The sequence below is a fragment of the Ammospiza nelsoni genome, chromosome 3, assembly GCF_027579445.1.
Source record: "Ammospiza nelsoni isolate bAmmNel1 chromosome 3, bAmmNel1.pri, whole genome shotgun sequence".
Lineage (NCBI taxonomy): Eukaryota > Metazoa > Chordata > Aves > Passeriformes > Passerellidae > Ammospiza > Ammospiza nelsoni.
Genome location: NC_080635.1, coordinates 35,147,362 through 35,165,272, shown reverse-complemented (window position 1 = coordinate 35,165,272; position 17,911 = coordinate 35,147,362).

The window sequence follows — 17,911 nt, the reverse complement described above, 5'->3', positions numbered from 1 at the left end:
AGGTAAACACCAGTCAGCAAAAAGGCAAGGAATACAAAATACCTGGGAAATTCTATTTGTTATAACACCTTAGCCATTATTTGATCTGGAGAAGCACCATGCACTGTTTTTTTGAGTCAGTCCAGAAGGTGCCCCCAGATGTAGACACTGAGAGAAAACACCAGGGAACTCAAAGGAAAGCTACTGTTGCAGCTGGTTTATCCACAGGGCAAATTTGGAGGGTTTATTCATTCTGGCAATAGCTCAGTGCAGTTAAGAGAACAAAAGAACCAGATCTGTTCTTATCCTTCTGAATAATAACATTTCCTGCAGGACAGAAAAAAACCCACACCACACACATATTATGATCCTGTTTTCCATTTTCATTCAGTTTGTTGTGTTTTGGGGGTCTTTTTCATTTTCAGGTTGACCTAAGTCTTGAAGATACAATATTAAAATACTGTGAGATAGATTGGCATGGATGGATGGATGGATGGATGGATGGATGGATGGATGGATGGATGGATGGATGGATGGATGGATGGATGGATGGATGAACATAGATGCACACAATCTATCTGGAAAGAAAGAAATCTGGGACATATTGTCAATATCTGTTTTAGAGTAGGTTGCAGGCATTTTTGTGCAGTTCTGAGTTCTTAACTCAAACTTGACCTCTAAATCTTTCTAGGTATGGCCAGTACCAAGATTTAGAAAGCTGGCAGTCAAACACTGTCTGTTATAATACATGTTTTTCAGTCATAACTGAAGGTATTTTTTACTATGCTTAAATATACACTCTCAGGATTGCAAGTGAGGCACTTATTAAAATTAATGGACTTGATATTTGTACACTGGAAAAAATAATTGCTTACTTCATGAAGTGCTACAAATGATGAGTGACCTGAATATTATGTTAGTGAACATTCATAACACAGTGGATAATTTTGCAATTACAGATTCCTATGACATTATTAAAGCTAGGTCACTTGTTGCACTAATCTCTTCTCTTATGTCTCCTGGCATAATTACAATAGTTACTAAGTACAGTGCTTTTTAAAGAGATGCACTGGCTGACATTAAATATTTCAACCTTACTTACAATGAGATCATAATTTACAAGCTGCCTTTAGTACTACAGAAAGATTTGATCAACAATGAATCACAGAATTTAAGACATAAGTTACAACTTCAATTTTTTTCAAGCATTCTTTGTATCTTGTGAAGGTTAACAAAATATTCATTTGAAAACAAAACAATCTGTTTTTCAAGGTTGATGCAATTATACACATGCAAAAATAGGTATGAGGGAAGAGCAATGGATCATCTCATTCTTCCTTGTATATGAGACAAATTGCTCCTGTGTGAGCACATTTCTTTGCAAGAAGAAATACTCTTGTGGGTAAAAGAGTCAGTAAACATAATGTGCTGTGTTTGGAAGTTCAAATATAAGGTATAGCAAAAAGGCCCCTGCAAGACATTTTTAAGAAAAAATGAATACACAAGAAAAAAGGTTCAATCAGATATCAAAATTAGATAAAACAACAGAAAAATAGAGACTGAAGAATCATATACCTTTTGTAATAACATGAAGTGGATGCAGCATTTCTTTATAGATACATGAGTTGTGGTGTGTGAAGTAGAAATTCTAGGCAGAAGGAGACACCAATGAATTAAAAACCTACAAATAGATAAGAGAGGAAAACATTGCTGTTAAAGTTAATAAAAAGTCATGCAGGCTAATGATTCACTCCAGATGTATTGGATGGAACTGGGAGACTGCTCTGTATCACCGCAAAATGACTGTTAATGTTAATAAGCACATAATTTGAAGCAATCTATGTTTCTCAAGTTTTATGAACTCTAAGCTAGCAAGATCTCTTTGGAGGGAAAGATCAATGAGTTTGTCTACTGAGGTTATAGCAGGAATTAAATAAAATTGCATAGATTCATTGAAGTGGGAAGAACAAGGGTAAATTATTGTAAGGGTTGCAAGCCTTGTATGTTAAGTACTCCTAGATATAAATTAAAGGTTTCCAAGAACTTTTTCAAGGATTTTTAAATATTTTCAACATCATAAAGTTAAGCTTGAGGCTTTGCAGGATAGACTATGAAAACCCATATTGATGTAGCTTTTGGCAACCCTTGCTGGATGAACAGAAAACTCACAATTGTTATTTGAGTATTTTTCACACATATTCTGGTCAAAGATTCCTAAAGCAGCCTTCACTTGTCAAACAAATGTGTGGACCTACTTCCTACAGATGCAGATTTCTACCGTAATGAGCAGAGTTGAACTCTTCTGTGGCATTATATCCCCTCTCCTAGTACATGCTGACCAATTTCCATGGTGTCTTCACTTTAAATGTATATGAAGAGCTATAGAGGTATATGCTGCTTTGTGAGGGGAAATTCATTGCAGTCACATAGGGAAAAAGTGATATTATGGACTATAAAACAAACCCTGACAATCTGTCCAAAGCAGGGAAGCAATGATTTCATTCAAAGCTAGAAAATTACAATAACATAAAACTGCTGTTACCCCAAAAGGGCCAGCTCCTCTGAGGCAAGAAAACAAGAATGTTTATTAAGAAATGCATTTCCCTGATGAGACCAGATACAGAAATTAAACCAACATTTTGTACAGCATTTAAAGAGAAAATGTAGAACATTAATGAACACAGCCTTTGTCCTTTCTTTCTTTAAAAACAAAAGAAAACCAAAAACATTTTTAAAAATCCTAAATTCAGTCTCACAGAAAACCACAGGCACTGTTGTAAAAATCTGTGAAATTTGCCATCAGCCTTTTAAAAGACACTAACATGATGTACAATACCAAAATGCATTAGATGTAACTATTTTCCCCTATTTTCTCCTATGTTTACAGAGTGGAGAAGCATTTGAATTGATTCTCTTCTTAAAACCTCAGGAGATAGAAAAGCTTTTAAGGAGGCTTTTTGCACACTTTCTAATATTTGTTTTCATGTCTCCCTGTGCACCAGCTACTGTATATCTGCATTATCTTTTTAGCAGGTTTTTTTACCTGACAGCCAACTCAAGACTACTTAGATAATAAGGTTAAGAAAAATGGTTACAAGGATCTAACTTGCTCCCCTATCTCTCTTCATATATGTCCAATGTCTTTTCATGTGCATTTGATATTGAGACAAATACAAATTTTGTGTGCATCCTAAGACCTTTCTTAATCCTTCTATATGGCAAGCCCTTCAAAGAAAGAAGGCCTAACAATCCCTAGAGTTATTTGTTTTAATCCTTGGCATCCTATTCCAGGAAACTTTAATACCAGCAGATTTACTGCAGCCCACAATGATCAATGATTCTTCAATTTAGGGACTGCTGTTTTGGTTTTTGGGTTTTTGTTGTTTTTTTTTTTTTTTTTTTTTTTGTCTTGTACTTTTATTACAGATAGCTTTGGCAGCTATATTTAAGTGTTTCTATTATTTGTCTTAGCACACGGAACATAAGAGATCAAGATAATTTCCACCACTTTCTGTTTACTTACTGCCTATATCCAGGCATCTAGCCAAAGTCACATGTACTGTCAGAATTGAAGACTCACACCAAATTGCTTCTGAACTATGAATTCATCAAGAAAATTGATGCTGTTTTCATAGCATTGAGCTTCCAATGGTGTAGGTTTCTTTCCCTGCTTAAAGCAGCACTTTCCAAAGAAGTAATTTTCATAAATTATTAGGGGAATATTTAGGAATACTTTTAAACATCTTCAATGAATTTGATATGGCCTGCCAAGGGGACAGTGTAATAATACACATCCATATTGATTACTACTCTACAATCCTGACTGTGTTTTCCTGGTCTTCAGAGTAGAGACATTTTCACTGTTTTAGTCAGGTAAAGAGACAAAGGATGTTCAGAAAAGTAGTCCAAATTAATAGCTTATTCCTGGCATGAAACCACACATTCATTCATCAAAAGGCCAGAGGAGATTCCAGTGATCTTGCTGTACTGTACAGCAGTACAATTCAGGACTTGCTGAATTAGTTACTGTTTGAGGCAGAACACATGATGTAAAAAAGTACTGAACCTATATTCACACACTTTTGGTAAATATATCTGTTTTAACCGGGATGGAACCAGGAGTCAGGATAAAAGAAAAAAAAAAAATCTTATTTAGGTTGAACTATTGCAACAGAGTTTTGGGTTCATTTTAGAAGTATGGAGGTTTTTCACATATTTGCGGTCTTTAGACAACATTCCTGCATTTCAGGGCCAGAACTCAATGAAAAAAAAAACCAAAACAGTGTTTTCCTCAAAAAATGTATTTTCCTGGTATTTTTAGGGTCTTTATCACCTCCTGAAACCCTGAAGAACTTCTGGTCTCAACTGACTTCTAAGTAACTAAGTATGAAAAACTTCAAGACTAGCATGAGAAAAAAAAATCCTACATTTAAATTCCCTTGGTGTTATGAGAGGATTAAAGTGTGACAGAAGACTTGATCTGCATACCATATGACAATGCTTCCCTCCAGAAAATGTCCATAATGAATGCTCCCAGCCTACAGGGTTCACTCTGGGGTAGGAAGAGCCCTTCCTGTGTGATGGCATTTCATGCCCCATCAGAGCAATGCTGGAGGCACAGTGAGAAGTTTGATTCATGCAGACTAAGGCATGCTTCAATTCTTGCTGGTGGCAACCAGGAATCAAAGCTTTGTCACCTCTCTTATCCCATTTCTCACCACATAGCTGCTCTTTTCTGAGTGGCTTAGATTCAAGCAGTTTGGATAGGAACTGGGTTTGGGGCTAGAAAAATTATCAGAAGGCAGAACATGTGTACTCTCTGTTACTGGGGTGGAGGAATTAGCTGTGTCAGTAAGTCAATATTTAGACACTCATTTAACACAATGACTGTTGATGGACCTAAAAAGTCCGACTTCTAAATTTTAATTTTGAGTGATGGGTTTTGGTAAATTAACATAAAATTAAGGATTTGTAGTCCTGGTGTAGTTAAAGGAAAGTCTTAACATTAATGATGTCTGGTGAATTTCTCCAAGCAATTGATATGAATTACCCTCTGACCTTGGAGGAACCACAACTTGGCTCCTCACATAGTAACAAGCTTCAACATTTTGTATTAATATATTTTTTAGAAATGTAATCCATACTTGCTTCTGCTAACCCTGTTCAACCTATTGTATTGAAGCAGGTTTTAAAATGCCATTAATGTAATACTGAGTTCTTGAAGACATTAGTATGTACTGACAGCACATACTGTCAGCAGGATTTTGCAATTGATATTTTAATAGAGACAGGTTATCATGCAAGAAAATTCCACCCTTTTCTGAACTCAGCTCAGGTAAGCATGCAAAGGTAAGCTAAGTCAGAAGAGGAATATTCTTCTTCTAGGAACATGGTTTTACATGAACAATTTATTACCTTTTTGTTCCTAATACAGGATTCAACCTGACGGTGTTTTCAGAGTTGGCTCAGTCTTTCAATTTACTCAGACCTTACAAAGATGCTTTGGCATCGAAATACAGCTTAGCCTTGAGTAAAACAATGATATTGGCTTCTAATAGTCTTCAAAATAAAGGCATACAAAACATTCAAGGAAGTGGGAGTTCTAGCTCTAGGGTGCTCAGGACCTTGGTTGGCATAAAACCAGACAGCTACAGGAAAGAGAAGTAAAAAAATTGAATCCTTTGTCCCTTAAGTGCTGACAGTTCCTCTCTCTCCCATCCTGAAGTACATCTTCTCACTGAGCAAGCCCACCATCCTAAAATATTCATTCCATGTTTAAAAATAAGACAATTTTCCACACTGGTATTTGTTTCTGTGTCGCTTAGCAAGTAGTAAGACACAGAGGCCAAATGATCTTTCAGATAAGCAATCAGCAATTTAACTTTCTGGCAAAATTTGTTTATTCAGTTGGCAGTTTAGGCTAGACATCTTCTGCCAACTGGAATGAAGGCACAGCTTTCAGGATTTTCTGATGCATAAGCAAAGTTTCTGGCAGATTAGAGCAAACTTTTTACTATTTCTTTATATATCCTATAACTAATTCAACAAAAATTGTTATCAAATGAAAAGCTCTGAAAGCCACTTACCATATCAGCCTTTGGGCACTGTATAATGGTTTGCATTATGGGCTGAAATTAAGCATTTATAAAAAAGCAGTAATTTCACAGTCAGTCACCCAGAAGTTTGGCCATGTTAAAACAGCAATTTAGAAAATTACAGGTAATATTATTCCTGAATGCAAATTGCTGTAACTTCTGTTTGCCTAGTGGGATAGGAAAGCTCAAAGAATTTTGCAGGAGGAAATAGCCACTAAGAGCCATCATGATTAGTCTGAATGTCAGAAACTAAGTTGTGAAATGAAATAAAAGTACAAGTAATTTAATACAAGAATATATGCACTCATAAATGAGAAATAAATGGCTGTTGTGACATTCCAGTATGATCCTATGGTTTCTGGAATGAGAAGACGAAATACATGGTTTTATACAGTACTCAAAACCTATCCAAACAGCACTGAAGCCTCAAGAGTCTTCTGAAAGTCATGCCCCAGAAATGAATCCACATTAAATAATGCAGCACTCCCATACTCCTTTCTATTTTTTCCATTTATCCATGATGGCTTAACTTTAATACACTCACTTATTGAAAAGAATTTGATTTGAATCACTTTTGCACCTGAAGTGACCAAGGAATAAGAAAGAGCCAGTGACTTGGAAAGAGCTGCACAATTAAGTAGACAAGGTGCTTGTTCTATGTCCTCTTCTCTGAACAATGATACTCATAGCAGTAACGCTCTTCCTACAGAAAAACTCTAGCCACCCAGCCAATAAATCAACATCAGCAACAATAAAACTACATTACTCACATTTTTAGAATAAACATCCAGTGCCCATGACCTCAAGAGCTTCATTCCCGAAAGGAAAATATTAAATGTGAGCCTTCAGGCCTGCCATCAGCTGGGTGAAGAAGGTGATCAAGTACTGCAATAATGAACACTGGCACAGAATTATAAGATGCTCCCTTTGATGATTAATTCACAATATCAACCTTCTCTCAGCCATCTATTAGCAAAACATTTTGCATGAACTGACTTTCAAGTACATATTTACAACACAGTGAAGTCGATCTGAAGACAAACCTGAAATCCTTCCCAAACTGTGGCCATAGTTTTGTTGCATTTATCAAACAAACAACAAAAACAATTCAAAAGGAATTAAATGTAATTTTTAATTTTATACTGAAGTATACAAGCATTTAGAGAATTTATCTATCTTTCTAAAATACTAATGGAAGCCTTAAGCAGCGTACTGAAAACAGAATAAAAGTATTGGTTAAGATGAAATAGTGTTACCCTCCATGACTATAAACATGATCACAGTTTAATATGTAATAATAATTTGATTTTATTTATGAGTTGCTATATTTTGAAAAAATAGTTTTGAAATACTGCTAATTTTAAACATCTTCAGACACTTTTTCATTTAGATTTAGAAGTTTATAAAGACTTAGATCTTATACAGCACATTACCTGACAGGAAAATAAATTTGTTTTCAGCTTTTATTTCTGACAACCTTATACCCTTCCACATTTTCAAAGTACTTTGTATTTTTTAAGCCCAAGATTAATTTCTTGCCAGTAGAGAGCATTTCAATTAGCATCTTTAACTAATTGTTTAGTATTGGCCTGTCCACTACCAATACTCTGAAATGGCCATTCTGGCACTGAAACAGCCAGAAAATTCTGGAATTTTCTGGCTCACCATTCAGCTGACAAAACACAGCCATATTACAATACAGAGCCTTGCTGATAAAGCAGTACAAACCTTTAAAATACCAATATTTAGAGGCTTGTATGTTGCCAGCTATACACAATAAGCATTAAGGAGTCGTGTGTCCTCTTACAGCCACAGTGCTCATCTGTAGAGGAAATAGAAAATCCACACAGACTTTTAAGTGAGATTTTCTGACTGCAAGGGAGTAGATGAAAAATTAATTTGGAATGTTTCTCCCTCTTTCTTCTTTCCTTTGAACAAAACTCGATGCCCTTCTATATAATTTTGAAAAATAAAATATTCACTTTTTTAATGAACTGGAGAGGTGTATTCAAAAGTAAAGCATCAGTAGGTGAGAAACTTTAAATATTTTTCTCTTCTGCAATGACATGTAAAAATGCAGCATTTCAGCTTTGTTAGTGCACCTTTTAAAGATACTTTGAGAAATCCATAGTACATGGTATATCTTTTAATACAAATGCCTTTTTATCAGATGGTACTACATTTTTAGATTTCATAGTAGTAATTAATGAGAACCTTATAAAAACAGATAAAAAACAGATGAGCAAAACATCACAGCATGCAAAACATCAAGTTAAATAAGGAAAAATGAAGGTCTGACAAGGAATGAAGGAAAAACACTGATCAGCAAAGACAGACCTAAGATTGCACAGACAATAGTATGAAAGGGTACAAAATTTAGACTGACATGCACATTACAAATTAGACTTAAAAAATATAAATAAAAAACTTGTCAGCCATACAGAAAAGAAGAAGGGAGGGGAAGAGGAAGAAAAGGCTTGGCAGCTGTGGAGCAAAGATACGGAGAGACCCAAATCAATATAACACAGAAAGACTGCCTAGCAGTAACGACAAAATAAAATGAGATTTCTGCATCCAAGATGGAAGGAAAACTCAGAGGCTAAAGCTTTCATATGGAGGAGGTTCATCATTATGAGGGTTCTGAAAAGGATAACAAATGAAACAATATGTTGCCTAATTTGAGTTGATGTATACAAAAAGCTGGCATCAGTAGTAGAGAGCCATCATATAGAAACCCCTACAGTTACAGAGGATAGTTAAAAGATGCACAAGGAGAGATTTGTTATGCTTACTTCAGTGGTGCAGAAAGGAAGCCATACAGATTTCAGAGGAAAGATTAACTTTGAAAAGAAAAGGCAGAAAATCAAAATGCAGAAGGCAGAGTATTACGTAGATTTACCAACCAGATCTGGTAAGACTATCCTGACACATTCACTTAATAAAATAACTGCTTTCCTACACTAGGGGAAAGAAGCTTGTCATTCTGTTTGGATTACAGCAAAGTACAGCACCACATGGGAAATTATCACTTATATGGAAGAAAATGTAGCTCTTGTACAAAAACTGTAATGCTGTTAGAAAGAACATATTAAGGAAAAAAAAACAACAAAGAACAAAACCCAGACAACCAGACTATGTGCTCATTCTAGATGTATTTTAATGCAGCAGAGTTTCTTGATTGTTTGTCCTGGTTTGATCTTATTTAATATTTTTCTTAGTCATCTCAATGTAAAGGCAGGGAGTGTGCTAATACAGTTTCTAGTCACACAAAATTTGGACGCATAAAAGGATCTGTATATAATTCAGTAAGCTAAGGATATTAAGAAATTATCTGAAATAATGGCAATAAGTGAATAAAAGGGGTCAGATGAAGACACCTAACACTAAGAGGAAGGATATTCTTTTAGGAACAATAAAAAGACATTGCTATTAATTGGTCAGCAATGGCTATCTGAAACCCAATTGAATTCTGCATCTCCCAAATCGATTCAGATCTGGGAAACATTATTCCTAACTGACATCTATTAAAAACAAAAATTCTTCTGAGATCTCCTACAGTCAAGATGGCACATTCTCCTTGGATAATGTACTACAGAACCTTTTTTTTTACTGTCAAATCTCTGCTTAATATGTGTACTTCTTCTTCCATCATTCAAGTCCTAAGAAAAACGCTGAATACTATCTGACACAGACAGACTATCTGAAGTCCTCCTCCAATCTGAAGTCATACCTGTGTGCAGAAAATATAGATTTTGGCTGAAAAGGATAAAAAGTACATGGAGAGTCTATCACAGGGAGGGGGGGAAAAAGGTGCAAAAAGAGATTTACACTCAAGCATACTTCATATATAACAAAAAAAAAAGCGGGGGGGAGGGGAGGAGGGAGAGGAATAAACCAGCTATGAATCTAAGTAAGGTTGGTAGAAAAAGGAGATTTTTACCCATAAGAGGTACTTGCTGCAAATAGCAGCATCAGAGACCCAAAAAATCCTGGTTTTAAGTTGTTTTTAAGACCATTAATAATGGTTTGTAAAGGAACTTATATGAATGTGTTACCTGAAATAACTGAAGCAAAACTCACTGAAAAGAAGGGGACACTTCCAGACCTCTGTTCCTGGAAAGGGGTCTTTGGCAACTCACAGAAAGTATCTTTAGGATCTGATTCAGGTGCAGCAGAGAAAATGTGACAAGAGTATACCCAAAGCACAAAGTGGTTTGGCTGCAAGGTTCTAACAAGTCTCTACATAACCTGTGCAAATTGCAAATTTGAGACTTACGTGATTCAGCTGAAGTCCACACTCTCTTACGCAACAAAGCTCTTTGCCTCTCTAGCTTCCAAGTTCTTCTCCAAAGGCTTGGTGAACTAGAGCAACTCAAGGCAAAATGCTCAGGAGGGTTTTTTAACATGAGCAAAATAATGTAGTTTTCTTAGTTTTGCTCTTGCACACAGCTTGAAAATTTCCCCTGAAGTCTCTCAAGAAAGTTCTAGCTTGTGACAGACACAGAAAGTTATAGCATAAGGGATATGAGCCAAAAATCTACACAGACAACTAAAAAGAGGCTTTTCTATGAATTGTGTAGTCAGCTGGGGGGTATGTGCTGGGGAAGGACAATGACAGGTATCACTGCCATCTTTCCTGTGATGCCAAAAGTACAGGCCTTAGGACAAAAGTCTTACAGTGTTAACAGATGGTAAAAAAAAACTGAAATGGCTGCAACTAATGTGTTTTTGAGTAGACACAGGAGATACCAGAGAATGTTCAATGTATTGCATTTAAAGTAAAAACAAGGAGTCCAAATGGGCATTTAGTTCCTTGATAATTAGCAAGCCAACAGGTATCAAACCAGGCATGGTGCAGATAAGCCCTTCCTGATCACATCTGACCCTGTGGGAATTTTTAAGCTCTGAATGCAAAACTCCATACAGAAGTGTTAAAGACTTTGCTGCTGTTTCTTTGGGAAGATAAGATTCCAAAGAACAGGCTAGCACTGATGTGGAGATATGCATACAGGAATCTGACCCATAAGCATTTGCTTTTTGGGGATGTTGCCAATTCATCCCTGGGCAATTTTACGTTAAGCACTCTTTTGTTGCGGCTGTGGAAGAAAATTAGTTGTTCAGTTATTCACAGTGGTAACACAATGCTCTTGTCACGGCTCTCATCAGCTTGGCTGCAGCTCTCCAGATTAGCTCAGTGGTATTAGCTTAGTCTCCATCCTACCAGGGTCAGAACCTATCAACTTCAGATGCTTCGTGCTCAGTCTGTCACATAAGAGCTGAAGGGTGCACATGAATAAAGTAAGGGCTTTACCTCTGACTTTCAAAGTGAAAAGCTCTCAGCTAATGACGTTTCTCAGTAGTGTTAAGAGGCTAAGAGTGCTCCACATCGTTTTGAGACAAGTGATGATTTGTTGGCTAGCCCTTCTATTGGAGTAATGCTTTAGATTATTCAAGGCTTTAAAGTGATTAAGATCTATTTTTGTCATACAGAGAAACTTATTGGTAATCATATGGTCAGACTGTATATTCAGACATGGAATTTTCATTTCTTCTCATTGAGTTTCAATGCAGAATCTTCTGTAGTCTGATCTGCATATGTTAAATAGTGTAATTATAAACCGACCCTTTATCCAGGGAGTTCAAATGCAAATATTGGCTCTTTCCTCAGTGCAGGAATTGGTTTGTGCAAGTGAATTGCAGTTTAACTGAAGCTACTATGCCTTATTTTACTTAAATTAATGTAATTATTACCTGGCTAATTATCTTGTTGAATTACTTGTTCTGTGAGTCATTAACTGGGAAATTTCTTTCTGGATATAGAAGAATATCTGAACATCCACCTATTTGTATCACAAAATACTGATTAGGAATAAGTCGTGTTACCCAGTGAGGTAGACATTTCTTTTAGAAATGTCTTTTATAAGAAAACTCTTGAGTCAGTAGAAATTAGTCTATTGTAAGGACTGTGAATTACTTCTCACCCTTGGAAAAGGCAGTTAGTTTTATAGTAGGAGCAGAAGACAGATACAAGGGAGCCTTCACAGCTGGTATCTGGTGCTGTCCCCTTTCCATAAACCTGTCTTGTGCTGTCTAGCACAGCCCTCTGTTTTACGGCCTCTAACGGTGTTACATATTCAAGCAAGGAAGCAGTGGGGGAAGAATATTTTCACAATTACGAAACACATTCCCAAACACTGATATAAAGTCTATTCCCAGCACGAAATTACACAAATAACTCAATAAACTTTAAATCATCTTGTGCAGAAGCGACATGAGAAGAAAGTCCAGAGCATCCTTGTTGCAGTAAAGAAGCAGAATTGCAGTGGCTGTTTTATAAGGGTTGTAGCTAATTGAGGAGATGATATATAAAAACACATACAGTTACTTTTGTTTTCCAAAGTTTCTTTTGCCATTCCTATTATGTTTTGCTATAAATTAAGTAGTTGCTGCTGCAAAGTCTCAGTATAAATACGGGTGGAGGCAAGCCTGATAAATGCTCAACAATCTGTGCAGAGCTAAAGGAAGCCTTATATTTTTCACTGCCTGTAAACAAAATCCTTTTCATGTAAGAGCATTTTTTATTTCTTTGTAATCAAGCATTCTGATTTTGTACGCTTACAGACTCCTATGCATTGAGCAGCTCCTATCAATTTGGAATTCAAAACTAATCCTCAAATGAATATCCAAGAAATAGACTGTATTTTAACAGGAATTCTTAGGTCCCAAAATACCTCTAAATGATGTAAAGCTTCCTGGAATCCTATCTTTTTTCCCATTTGCATTTATGTCTTCTAGACCTTGCTAAAGCTTCCCAGTAAGTTAGAGTTCAAAGACATTATCTACAAACTATTGTTCAAAGGAGTTTCAGAAAGAGGGAACACATTTCAGGTAGGGAAAAAATGACATTTACAGGATGACACATGGACAAAATATGAATAAAATAAAAAAAATTTGAGAAGGTAATCCTATTAATGTATCTACCATTGAAATCACTGCTTAGGAAGCTGGCAGAACAGGTTGTTTCTTTACTGGAACAGTGTAGGAACAATCACAGACTATGAAAAACATCCTGAAGCCGAGCCTACAGCTTAATGTCTGAGATCTGTAGTATTCTCAGCATGAGGTAACTATATTGTTTTTTGTCTGTGCAGAACTAAATTGAAAAGCTATTGTTGGCAAGTCAATAAGGAATCAATAATTCAATCAATATTTTTTCAAGATGGTCATTGAACAAGTGCCAGTGATTATTCTTGCATTTCTTCATATTCTTCATATTCTTCTGGCATTTACATCCATTTGTAAATCAAGCAGAAGTCCACAAGATTAGTAAAAATTATCAAAACCTTTCTTTTTCTAAGTCTTGACTCAAAGAATTGCTTGACTATTCAACCCAGAACCAGCCATGTTCATGACTACTTGCTAAATTATCATTAACCAGATTATCTTGTTAAAGCAAAATATCTCTCTGTAGCTGTGAGGTACCAAAGTAAGCAAAGAAACAATTACAAATGGGATCTCCAAGAGCTGCACACAGAATATTGACCAAGTTACGTTTGAACACCCACTGACCAAATTAAATGCAATAATCTGGAGAAGAGATATTCGCAACTATAATTCAACTGGAAGGTCACAGTCTTCCTTTGAAAGCATGTTGTTAACATTAATAAAGTTTTCAATATCTTCATCTGTCCACTTTAGCAAATAAAAAACATTGATTCAAGGGGATGAGATGCCATAGGACCACACACTTAAAGTTTTGTGGTTAAGGCATGTGACTAGAACTCAAAATCCCTGAAATTTCTCCAGCCATAGCCTGACTTTGAGACTGATGTAAAAGACCTGGTCTCAAAGCCTGAGATTTTCCTCAATGGAATGGTATTTCTCCACTCAGCAGATGTATTGTGCATCTTACCTTCGATGATACTGTCAAATCCCAATATCCAAAAATCATTACCTATTTCTAACTCTTCCACTCACCAAGTGATGAGAACTGGGGCAGTCTTTTTCTTTGCCATTGTGTTTTGAATTTAGACTGTCATATTTACCAGGTCATCTCTGAAACAGGGAGAATTAAGTCATATTTTTCAATGGCAGCTTTTTCTCGGATTCCTGGGGATGTGAAAAAATACAGCAAGCTTCTCACAAATTCACACATCCCCAAAACCTCCCAAGCAATGATTAACTTTCTGTTACCAAATAGATCAATAAGTAGCAAGCTGTGTTTGTACACTCAACCAGCACAGTTTGTGTTGGTGCACAATATCTAATGCATTCGTCCTGCCAGGAAAGCAGCTGGGCCCTGAGTTTTTCTCTTTGTCTACATTCCTTCTTAACCATTGGCATCCTTAAAGTAGAAAGAGTCTCCCTTGGAAGCACAGGCAGATTACGCCTCTGAAGCTTCCATTGTTCCATCCAGCACACATCTACAAAATCTTATTTCCCACACAAATCTCAATGTATTACTGCGTAGAAAAATTGATCGTTTTATTAGGAAATACCTCAAGAGTCTGCTAGCCATAGATTCAAGGTAAATCTCCAAGTTAATGTTCTTATTTGAAGATAGACTCAGCTTCATTAAAAGATTGTATTACCACTCATTTGAGAATATTACCAGGAGCAGTAAAGACAGTCATATGTTAAAAAGCACTTAAAGTATTTATATTAAAGTAACTGACAGACCAATCCTTCATATATGGAAACGTCCCACAACTTCAGAATCAACATACTGGTTTACGGCTTAAGTTAGCTTCATATTGAAAGCAGAAACACTGCAAGGAAAAGGCAGTTAGATTCTCTCCAAAATGTCAGTGCAGACATTGATGCTGTTACCAGGAACAAGTAGACTATATCAGACAGAGCTGTCCACTGCCAGGTATTCGCATCTATCTTTACAAACACTACACAGCTATTTCAGAAGCTATTACTCTGATATTAATTTTAGTCCATTTATGCCTCTGGATCCTTCTAGAAATCAGGCATATTTGACATATTCCCAAATATAATAGCATGTGCATTTTGCTTAGAATATATTTAAGATCCTTAGAGAAGGAAAAAAATTCATCTCCATTCCTGGACTTCCTTCCTTTCCTTTACACTTTTCATGGTATTTGAAAACAAAAGGTTTCATTCACAGACCACAGTAAAAACTCAAGTAATTTTAAACCAGCCAATTTATCCAGTTTGCAATTTTTTTCTTGCTTTAATTTTGTCCTGCAGGTGCTCAGTTCATTATTCCATGATCATTTGCATTTGTATGAGCAGAATATTTTAGAGTCTTTTCTTTTACATCTTGTGATCTTTCTTGCAGGCTTCTGGTCTTCTTTCATCTCCTGTCACTCTCTTATCCAAAGTGCTAATCTCAGCTGTAACTGTCTCAAACCCTTCCTTTGGCCCAGAAAGACCACTGAAGTCTGTAATTTATCACTTCCCTATTGTAACTGCAAGAACGGCTCCAAGCAGAACAAGCCTTATCTCACTGATAGCTACTTTGTCACCTTGTGGCTGCAAAGCATTCAGGAATGGCATTTGGTTCATTAGCTGCAGATGGCACCAAGGGGATTCTGAAGAAACACATTTTTCTGGTTTCTTTACCATTATTCCTTGATACTAAAATGCCCAAACAACTTTGCAATGATTGCACTACATTTTTAAAATATGGAGACATCTTCTGTGTCAGGTTTCAAATGTTCTTGGGCAGATTTTTATGGGTTTGGAGCTAATCCAAAACCAGCTTCTCCGATGAACGTGTTTTGCCCCATTAAGCCTCAGTATTAACACCACTCCCCCTTCACAACTATTGTTTGTCCTATATGTGGCTGTGGGAAAGTTAGACTTCTCACTAATACCACCAGAGTTTGAGGCTTCTAGGTAGCTATTTTACTGCAATCCATGTCTAATCACAGTATACCCAAGAAGCTTAGTGCTGTGTTGTAGCAGACTACAAATTAGCTTGCTTTTCCATTAAAATACTCCTAGTTTATTCTTTTCTGTGTGGTTATAAAATTGACTGGCTGAACACTTGGGCACTTGTGTGTTTTGTTTGTCTAAATGATTGATATTTAAATGGCCTAATTGCATTCATTCCACCTTTTTATGGTTGAGCAAATGTTTATTGCATATTTTTTTAAGATGCAAAGAGAGCAAATTCATTTGGAACTCAGGGAAGAATTTTATTAATATGTGCCACAGTGGTTTGAATTTCATAATGGATCTTATTTCTTGAATATGTATTGTGGCAACATAAGGTTTTAAGATCTTCATAGCCCTGCAAAAGTGCCAAAAGTCCAGCTGGTTTCGCTAGAGAACTGTAGCTAGCATTGAGGCTATAAGGGTAAACCCTGTGCTGCTGCTGAATAAGTATAGAGGCATAGGCAGGAAATAGGGATTATAATATTTAAAGGAATAACCAAAAAGAGGAGGGGGAGGGAGAGAGAGAGGGGGGCTTAGTGCTCTTCAGAAAACCATTAACAGCCTATAGGCAATGTTAGAATCAAACTGGTTTTCTCCAGTGACTCAACAAGATGCAGGCATTTAAAAATCCTTTCTCCATGACTGCAAAGAGGAATTCGAGGGACTTTGACTTGATAACTGTAAGTAGAAAAGTACCAATCAATACATATGAATGTACATATGAATACTACTCCTGATGAATTTAATCCTCATGTTACTGTGAAGAGTAGATCATGAGAAGATCATGAGAATCCTCATGACCTACTGTGAAGAGATCCTAACTTTCTACAAATATATATGATTTGTAAGAAATGACTGAAAAATCTGAAAATAATATTTCTGTTCTGTACAGCAATTAGGCCTTGACCAGGCCCTGTTTAATATTTGTGATATATAGCTCCTTATGTCATAAGGTGTTTTCTTAGAATTTTAAATTAGCATTTTTCCTTTCCAAGTGAATATTCGGCACATTGTTAACAGGAAAATCATGATTTATAATAGCATTTTCATTTCAGCCTCGCAATTCCTCACAACCGAGATCCTACAAATGTTTATGTTCACTTCCATATATCTCTTGCAAAATGCTCAACAGGTTTGTTCTTACATAGAAAAAAACCCAGTTCTGAATTAGATTTAGCTTCAGATTCAAAACATCAGAGTAACATGTAAAGAGTCAGTAGATACCTTTTCAGACTAAAACGATCTGAATTACCCACCTATGGAATCCTTTTCCTCCTATGGCTGAAGATGTTTAGTATCATAGATGTTAAATATCACAGAATTACACTATCAGGGACTACATCTGGTCCCACCTCCCTGCTCTAACAGGGTCATTCCAGAGCACATGGCTTGGGATAGTGTCCTGACACTTCTTGAATATCTCCAGTGAGGGCTCTGCAATCTCTCTGAACAAACTGTGGTCACCTGCACAGGAAAAAAGTTCTTCCTAACAAGTTCTTCCTGAATCCTTACTAAAATAGCTTTCTTTTGTCTCTTCTGTGACAGCAATAATACAGAAAATACAAAGAAACAAACCCAGGGAGTGGTTTACAGCTGTTGAAGATTCGTCTAACTTGATTTAAAATAACAACTTTATTCTGCAAACAAGAATCAGACTGAAGTTCTTCTACTGCATTTAATATTTCACAAAGGTCTGTCCTTCCTCTAGGCTGTGTGATCCATTGGTTTATATGGTGACCAAACAAACATCTAGTTACTGCTACTATGTTGAGGTTAACATCCTCTCATGTTTTCCTTCTTTCTTCTTCACTGCTATATCTTTAGCAATTTCTTTTCAAGATGAGCTTATTAATTATTTTCACCTGTACAAATAAAAGGGGAGGAGAGTAGCATTGACTATTTGGTGCTTAAAATATCTCAAAATTAGT